Genomic DNA, 10,398 nt, shown 5'->3' on the forward strand with positions numbered 1-10,398 from the left:
ACAAGAGGAAACCAGACTAATGATAATGAGGAAATTTCTCTGCAAACAGCAGGAAAACACACTTGGACCACTGTTAATGGCCCAGTGCCATATTCACTCAGTTGCTGTTACTCCCACTGTAAAACAAAGTAACTCACTTGCTGTAATAGTCTTATAATATGTTTGTAGCTACAGCAATGCATGAACAATGCACGGGGCTGACCCCCCCACAAAAAAACAGAACCCATAAATAATTGTATTAAATCCTACAACGGTCTGTGTACAATCATTCCCCAAAGTTTCAGTTATCTTGGTCGCTTTCCATAAAAGTCATGTTCTTTCCAAAATATGCTCCAAATGGCCTCCACGGCATTAGAGGAAAACTGCACAAAGTTGTCAATTACTCCAATACATTCCTCTTTGGGGATTTCCCTGATTATCTCAAGAATAAGGTGTACCAGAACAAGGCTCAAATGTTTGGTGAACCGAAAGCAGCAATCACAGCAAAAATCAGACTTCTGTTTTTTTGGGGGTCACCCTGTATAAAAAGATTTGAACTTTGACTTGAAATTACAAGCTAGTGAATGAATAATATACATGTATATAAAGATTTGGCAACTGCAAGATTTGTCCTTTAAATGAGTAATCAGAATTGAGGTTTGTTTTATTTTCAGAAATCTTATCGAATCTGCATATAGTACTAGTAATGGATAACACAAACACATTATTCACGTTAAACTGTGAGAGTAACCCTGCGTTTTATAAACAATGTTCCGTGCAATGGATGGAGGGGTGGAGTAGAGAGAGTATGGTTAAGGTAAAATTAATTGTTGATACTCACACTGCAATGTTTGCATTTATGTTTTCATAGCAATAGTTTAGCAAGGAACTCGACAAAATTTGACAGATTTCAAATGTTGAACAATTTTGTCTCTGATATATTAATTCTGTGAAATCAATTGATATTCAAAAAAAAACAAAGAGAATAACACAAATATATGGATTTGATAGATTAATATTTACGAGAAATCTTTAAAATGGATGAAAAGATCAGCCTTCAATGTGACGACTAACATTGTATGTTTGGCTGTCCCTTAAATAGAATAGTATAGTACTAACCAGGTCCCTGAAAAAAAAAAAAAAAAAAAATATTTGTATCACCAGGTCCCTGTAATCAAATATTATGTTTATTCCCCAGGTACCATACATGTTATTAACAAGACCACCAAAAATAGAAGGGGGGTCCATCGGTGAACCCAAACAAGGTAAACGGAAAATATCAGGAGGTGAGGAATTGTTGAAATGTTTTTTACAAGTTCACGAATCATGTGACCCAATCAACTCGACACCCCGACGTTACATGGTGTTCCTGAACACCTACCAGAAAGTCTACAACACAAAAAAATTCAGCATCGAGAAACGACAACAACATTTACAGGTACGTAGATACTTATATCAATAAATTTATTTCGGCACAATAACAATTTATAAGATCGAAAGGACTAAACTGCTTTACTCATCATTTAGCGCTGTAGAAAATCCTTACAAACTACTATATTGAAAAAGTTTAATCTCTAATATGAATCATAAGTTGCAAAAAGGATTAATTTCATTAAGTATTTACAAAATTATGATATGAAATTTCATTGATCTATGCTGCTCGCTATGACAATACTCTACTATCTTTATTAACAGTGTAGGAACCTGATGAGCCTAGTTTATATCTCTTTGAATCCATATCAGGAGAATATCTAACGTTGATATTGTCATTTTGTTTTTTCCAGTATTCACAACAAAGTCTATAAATTTTGTCATCTTCTGAAGGTTTCTTCTTAAAATTACAATATAAAGTTTCCCAACCGATAAAATTTAAGCATACCCTATCGCCTAAATGACCCTTGTCTATTTTCTAGGCTGGTGTATCGAAGTTAAATGATGCCAAAAAACTGGTAGATGAATTGAAGAGTAAAGCAGCAGAACAAAGTATTCAATTGGCTGAGAAACAAAAAGAAGCAGATGCCGCGCTTGGTGAGATTACCATCAGTATGCAGGTATGTAACTAATACCATCAGTATGCAGGTATGTAACTAATAACATCAGTATCCAGGTATGTAACTATACTTGGTGAGATCACCATCAGTATGCAGGTATGTAACTATGCTTGGTGAGATTACCATCAGCAGCCAACCTCAATGTGATATATCTGGTTTCCCCCCACAGCTAAAGACCCCAACTCGCAAGCAAATTCTTGAAATGACCTAGTTTGTGTTGAGTAGCTGTTAAACCCCATCACTTTCTCTCTTTCTTTCTTTCTCTCATTGAGATATACTTAACAACACAAGCAACACAGGTTTATTTTGAAATCAGTGGTTTCGATTCCCCGCTTGTACGTGACAAGAAGTAGAGTCGCCTGTCCAAGCTAGTGGGTTTTCTCCTGATCCTCCGGTTTACCCCCACTGCTAAAGACCCATACGCATCACCGATTTATCAAAATAAAATTGAACCATATGTTAGTCCTAAAAAGACCTAGTTTGTGCCGAGTGGATGTTAAACCCATCTCTCTCTGTCTCTTTCTCTTAAAGTAAGAGATATCCCTATGTTTTATTTATAGAATGCTGGAGATCAGAAAAATGAGATGGAAATATTAAAACAACAAGCAGCCGAGGAAAATAAAAAGCTAGAAAAACGTAAAGTTGTAATTGATGAGGAATTATCAGAGATTGAACCTCTAGTACAAGAAACGAAAAAAGCTGTTGGGAATATAAAAACAGAATCACTTAGTGAGATACGTGCATTACGAGCCCCACCAGATGTAATTCGAGATATTTTAGAAGGAGTCTTACGATTGATGGGAATATTTGATACGTCCTGGGTCAGCATGAAGAGGTAAGACATCTATGGAAAGATGATCTTTATGGTAATGAAATGGGGTTTAACGTCCTATCTTTCGGGACCGACCTGGCTAATAAAGATGACAGACATACGCCATGATGGGTTCCATACAGTGTTGCTATTTCAAACTTTTTTTTGCCAGACATATTTACCGAAAATGAAGGGGCATAACTTTTTTCGTTATTAAGTAGACGGATATTGACTACAATAAAAAATCATGTCTCAACAAAATATTGTACATATTAAAAATAGGTGCACCTCATTATCTTTCATATTTAATTCCTAGACGGTATTCAGATCTGTGTCTATAATATTCCTACAAAATTACATGTTTTTGTAATGCGATAGAAAGAAAGCATACAGTGAATTGAAAAGGATTGAAATATTGGGTGCCAGTTGGGAACATGTGGTCTATTCCTACGAAGGGAAATGGTTACAGATAAAATTGTGTTGTGAATAATTATCAAAATTACTGTTTGTACTAATTACTTAGATCGTGAACTGAATGACTGTTAAAGGTTAGCTTACAAGTTTATAGACTAATCATTGACTGCTTTTAATCTCATGGATCGACATCAAGGGGTATTAAAATGTCCGACAGAGAAGATGCCACGACTTGTTATAAAACAATATATAAAAGATAAAGGACATCACATAAATTAAGAAAATCAATCAAGGCAGATTAAGTAGGGTTTTTTTTAGGAAAATTCTATGCAAATCTTTGTAGATTAGCAGCGTAAGCTCTTGCATGAATTAGATTCAGAGATTCTCGTGAATTTCTAGGTCTATGAGAGGAATAGCATCAATGGTTCCATATCGGCTGTATATGACGGTCAAGACCTAGGGCTAGTGCTTGGTATTACCACTGCAGTCACGATACAATATGTATTGTGATTCAGGTACTACAAATTGATTGTAACACAATTCACCAGGTCAATATTAGGCTATCATTAGAATTTAGTTATTCAATATTAGGATTTACGTCAATATTAGGATTTACGTCACATTTCTGCGGTAAATAGTGCCGTAAAAGATGATCTAAAACAGATAAATGTTTGAAATATACTGTGGATAATTATATATTTATCTTCATTTCGACGTTATTGAAAAGTATCAAAGTCAGTGTGTTTTCTATAGAGCTACTGGGAAGATTTTTCTACTGCCAATTCAGCTATCTTAGTCTTGAACCCAATAAGAAATTTTGATAATAAAGGCTATTTAAACAGCCAAAAGGGAATATTTCATTGATAAATAATTATCATAAGCCCTACAAATATTTCATTTCTTAGTCCAATAAATAATTTTTTGAATTTTTTGTGTTCACCATGCTGACAAAGCGGTATATAGATGTGAATTCACAATACCCTACCATAAATAAAAAAACTTGAAATTTTGAGATGGAAGCCCTGGCATACGCCATACAGTGTGCTGTGATGGAAATTTTCCTAGACATCAGCACTACAGCCTATTCTTATTTTCAATTCCAACTGTCAGAGTTCTATTACATACATGCCAATGTGTACACGGGACCTCAGTTTTTTGTACTGCCTTAATGACTAGACACTTTTTTTGGTCCGGTCCTCCATCCTGCAACACTGACAAAGGGAAACCTGTGGTACTTTCTTGGTCAGCACCGGGAGCAGTACAAGTAGGCAGACTGTATTACCCGAAGATCTATCATGTTGTATTGAAATTACTGTGTTTTATTCGATCAACAGTTTCTTAGCAAAGCGAGGAGTGAAGGATGAAATTCAGACATTTGATGCCAGAAAAATTTCACCTGAAATTAGAAAAAGTGTGGAAGATCTGCTGCGAAAAAATGGTGCCTCTTTTGATCCAAAGGTAAAATGATTCTGCAAATTCTATTTTGAATTACCCATATTGATTGTACTACATGTAGGTGTGGCTTAGAATATTGGATTTATTATGGTTTTATGATGTTGAAAGATTTATTTTTATTGGGTAGTTATTTCCAATAAAAATATGGCCAATTTGGTATATATGGAAAGTATAGATGCCCAGTCTTACTAGAAAAATGCAGGAATCCCCGAAAAACAAGGGGCGAGCACTAGGCAAAAATGGCAGGGTATCACTAACTGGCAACCCGACTGTTGTCTGCCAGCTTATTGTGTGCTAGTTTGACTGAGGGAGCAGTTGTTATTTCTTGATCAAATAGTTAGGCAGTTTGGGGAACATGTACAACGTACAAAAGACTGCAATTTAAAAGAAGGAAAAAGAAATTGACAGAAAATAATTAAGAATTTACTTAGGCCTTAGTATGTATGGTAAATGGACAGTAAGTAATGAAACATACATTCTGAAAAATCGACCCTCCCTCAGTGAAGTTAGGTGACAAACATGGCTTTAAACAACAGTTTATTTATAGCATGGGGTATCTCCCCACAAGTACAAAGTTTTGAGACGGATTTGAAGCAAATTTTTGATAGATTAATTAGTTTGAATATGTTTTGAGTCCAAATATATCATCAAATCACCTAGTTTTACACAAGAAAGTATGTTAAAATATTCAGAAGAATTGATCAATTTGAAGATTGTTTTTTTTTTTATCTTCTAGAATGCACGCCGGGCATCTGTTGTAGCAGAACCTCTAGCAGCATGGGTTAGAGCTAATGTAAAATATTCTTACGTCCTGGAAAAAATTGAACCCCTTGAAACAGAACAGAATACTTTACGCAAGTAAGAGAAAAGTATTTTTAATAGATATTATGATAATGTGTTTGTGAATTAAGGCTTTCAAAAATAAAAGGCTGTGTAAGTAGAAACTTTACTAAATAAAACAGGAACTTGGTCTAACACCTTTAAATGGATATTTGTAGAAATTTAGAGAAGGCAGAATCCAAGATGGCCAAGTTAGGACGAGCTTTAGATGAAGTGGATAATAAAGTTGCCCAGTTGCGGGCTCGGTTTGAAAATTTTACAAAGGAAGCCGCGGAATTGAAGATAAAACTTGATAAAGAGAATGAGACTATTCAAGCTGCAGAAACTCTTGTGTCAAAATTAGATGTGGAATATCAGAGATGGAATGCTCAGGTTTGTATTTTAACTACAATTGTTTTACAATTGTGACTCAGTGAAGAAGGTGCCGGCTCATTAAACAGGAGTTTGCCGGTTCAACCCTGGTACATTGGGATTTTTTAACCCTGGCTTCCCTGGATGTAGCTAAGTAAGAGTTCATGGCAAGGATAAGTGACTTGTCATTTAGGTGGGACAAAAACCTGTGTATTTGCTTGTGTGCAAGTAACGTAAAAGTATGCTTCGCAGTTGGAATTTGATAAATCCTGGGTGGAAAAGCCACTGTCTGGACAAAATTTTCCTAAAAAATACACTGTGGTATTTACCGAAAAACGTAGGACATTAAACCTTATTTCTTTTCATTCCAATTGCTTTGTGATAAAGAAGAGTCATTAGGTAAAAATATTAAAATAGGCTCCACAACTCAGATATCAAAAGATGTTGAGTAATGAACAGTCTATTTAAAATTACTAAACAATTTGAACAGTTTTCCAACAATGGTTTAAAAACATTAAATACTGAAACTCCTGCTAAATTATACCCGAGTTGTAATGATATGTGTTTGTTTCTGGTGCATATTTTATAAACCATTCAAGATATCTCTTTATGAAACTTTGTACGCACATCAACCTATTATAGTAGTTTGTGTTTCTTCAGAAACAAATTCCTCTTAGTGTTTGGTATTCACTTACGCAGGATGATAATGACTGATTGTTTTTATTTATAGGTTGGAGAATTATCAGGAGAATTAAATGAACTACCTAAAAAGGCTTTATTAGGGGCTGCTTTTATAACCTACTTGTCTTCAGCCCCTGAGGACGTTCGACGTCAAACTATTCAAAATTGGATGGACTCTCTAGGTGTGACCAAGTTTGATATGCGACGTTTCCTAAGTACGGAAAGTGAACAACTCATCTGGAAAAGTGAAGGTCTTCCATCGGATGATTTGTCCATGGAAAATGCTCTCGTTATATTACAGGTCAGTAATGTAACATACAAAGTTTTAAAAAGACCTTAGATTTTTTTTTGTTAGTAACCCTTGCATTTAATATTATCTGTTTAATCTTGATCGTTCCAGGTCAGATTTATACTGAACTGTCAATTGTGAAAGCGCTGACCTCGGTCAAACTGCACCGATCTGTGTGCTTCAAATGTTCATTGGGGTCTGGAAACGTAAACAATACCCATGATAGACAGATATTTAACATGGACCCTAACCATTCTGCACACAGAGAACCATCTACTTCAAACTAAGAGAATAGATCTCTGCTCTAAATGGCGGCCATATCCAAAAATTAGTATCCTGTTTTCTAGTGTGGTTCTACTTAATTTCACATTGGTCATGAACACAAAGATGAAATAAATTTTTAAATTTTATTAGATGGAATCGGAATTCTCGAATAAACTTAGTGTTTTCGACTAAAATCATCGATATAGGAATCAAAATGTCGGTCAACTAGCTTAGTATCTGTTCTCAAGCGAAGCTAACTGTAGACATGCAGCCTTTGTTTAGTAAGCGGATCCATTTGACACAAGCTGACATACTTCCAAAAATAGATGAAGATCAAGGTCTGAATAACCTTTGACATTTTGATAAATCCTATAAACTTGTTTTCGTTTAATAATTAATATTTGTTTTATGAACACTGTCAGGTCAATACGTTAGATGTTGGGGTAAGATATATCAGTTAAAATGAATGTTTTGCAGCTTTTTATTTTATTTTTTTCTAAAATATTTTATTTTGAACACCCTTTAATTACAACATAACACCAACACTGTTTTACAGTTTTATTTCAGAGCCATGTTCATTGTTCAGTGCAATCCTTCCTTTACCCTCTACCTTTTCTCATTTTTTGAAATTACCTCCCTTTTTGTCCTTCCCTTTCAATTTGCTATGTTCCCTTATTTCCCCCTACCCAACCATAACAGATTCATAACCATTCAAACATTAGAAAAGAAAATAGACTTTTATTTTGTTTTTGATGACGAATATAATATTTTTGAATTGCTTCAATGTCAGTGTGCTGGCATGTTAAAAAGCAGGTTTTATTTTATTTTGATGAAGTAAATCTAATATGTCAGATTTGTGTGATGTGGAAATCCCTTGTCAGTTTTATTGCTCTTTTAAAATAATGTTTAACAATTATCCTGTGAAGATTTGTAAACAATTTACTATTTTCAGAAGATTTATGTTACTTGATTTTAACTTTAAGCCTTTTTAAAGAGAATATCTTGACTCTTTCATTAAAAATGTTATCCTTAAATTGAGGTGGATGAGTGGATTAAGCCATGCGCTTTAGGTCATAAGGTCTGTTTTAGAGTCTTTAACCGGTGACATGGAAGGGCTGTCTGCATAACCTCATGGGTTTTTTCAAGGTCCAATGGTTTCCTCCCACAGACAAAAATTGTGCAACAAATTACTCTCTCTCTCTCTCCCTCTCTCTCTCTCTCTCTCTCTCTCTCTCCTGCCTACAAACAAAATTTTGTCCTTAAAATGAAATAGGTTTTTATTTTGGAGTCTGTAGAATCTGTATCTTGATATTTGCACTGTCTGTTTTGCTGCATGTAGGTCCACAGGTAGATCTGATTCGGTATACGCTATTCAACATTCTAAAATACAATTATCTCAATCTCAAGAATTACTAGCAACATGTCATGCAACAACTAATCGAATATGATGCAGTGTTAACCAATCACATGAAATGTTTGATTACATGTTTTAAACAGCATTTGACATTTTCAGTTATAGTTTTGGATTGGACGAAAAACAGGGGTCTCATATACAACTCAACATGCACATAAAAGAACCCTTAACATTTGACATTCGATATAAGAGTATAAGTAGGCTGTTGCGCCGCTGTCTGGGCAAAATGCCCCTCATAGCAAACTGAATGTTGTATGCTCGTCTCCCTTAGCCCAGCAGGACTTTAAACTAAATTTCATTTCATTTCAACAAGCATCACATTTCTGCTCACATCACATCTGTTTTCAGGATTATGATGTATCCGAGTTCCATGTTACTCTATTATAATTCCTGACTGACCATCGAGCACCTCTTATCTACATGTCTTTTGTTATTTGGTGTCACAGCTTCATGTTCTTTGTTATATATAGCACATACATTATTGTTCATACTGTAATTATCATTCAGACTGTTTATTATCATTTAGACTATAATTATCATCTATTCAGAGTGTAATTATCATATGTTTATCATTCAGACTGTACTCATCATCTATTTATCATTCAGACTGTAATTATCATTATTATATGGAGATGAGGTGGCTCAGTGAATAAGGCACTGGCTCACTAGCCAGGACTTCCCCAGATATGTCCCAGTGTTCGCTGAATTAGTTTTTCTGAATTTTCCAGTGTGGCTTACAAGGAAAGGCATTTAGTCACCCAGATGTACACATTGGTGTGAACATAAAAGAAACCATGACGTTTTGTCTTCGACACTCTGGCAAAATTTGTGCCTTACAATGTGACAATTTTTTACAGGCTTGTCTACAACCAATATTCAATATGTAATTTATCAAAAAAAATATTGTTTGTGCATGTTTCAGTGTTGTTTTATTGTTTAAATTCACTGCTTTTCATTTACCTAGAAATAATATAAAACATGTTTAAATCTTTTTTTATTTCAGAGTTCACTGCGTCCATTTCTCGTTGATCCATCATCTCGAGCTACTGATTGGTTAAAAAATCATTTAAAGGAAAGTCGTTTAGAGGTTGTCAATCAACAGGTGCGTAAGAGAAGAGATATCAGACAAATTTGATCTTTAGACATAGTTCACATCTCACGGATTGGGTGGGGGAGGGGGCAGGCAAGTTGGGTTGCAGAATGGATTAAAGTGTTAGATTCCAAGGTCTGTCAATGGTTTCAACTTCCCATTTGTACATAACAAGGAATATGGTTGCCTGTCCAACCTCATGGATTTCCTCCAATTTTCTCCCACTGCTAAAATAAAAATGGACCCTGATGGTTTCTCATTTATGGACAAGGGCGGCTGTAGCTCACATATATGGTCTATGAACATTCGGGACAATATGCTCTTCTGAACAATAAGATATTTTATTTTTCACAATGATGTAATACATCTTGAATTTTGAAACTTGTTTATTTTTTCTTCTAGGATGCTAATTTTAATACAGCGTTAGAGTTGGCTGTTAGATTTGGTAAAACTTTAATTATACAGGAAGTAGATGGTATCGAACCAGTCTTATACCCATTACTCAGAGGAGATCTAACAGCACAAGGTAAAAATAGTTATATGATAGTTACTTAAAAATCCCTGCACAACAGCAGTACAAAAACAGACTTAGGTTGAAAAAATAGGTGGATTATTGATCTTCATAACATTCCAGGTTGAAATGATTATTAGATAATCCCCAAGTCTGTTTTTGTACTGCTGTTGTGTGGGGATTTTTATATATTAATGTTTACTCTCTCTGCCAACATCATTGTTTGATTCAGCAGCTGCACAGATCTA

This window comes from Patella vulgata, chromosome 8, assembly GCF_932274485.2.
Source record: "Patella vulgata chromosome 8, xgPatVulg1.2, whole genome shotgun sequence".
Lineage (NCBI taxonomy): Eukaryota > Metazoa > Mollusca > Gastropoda > Patellidae > Patella > Patella vulgata.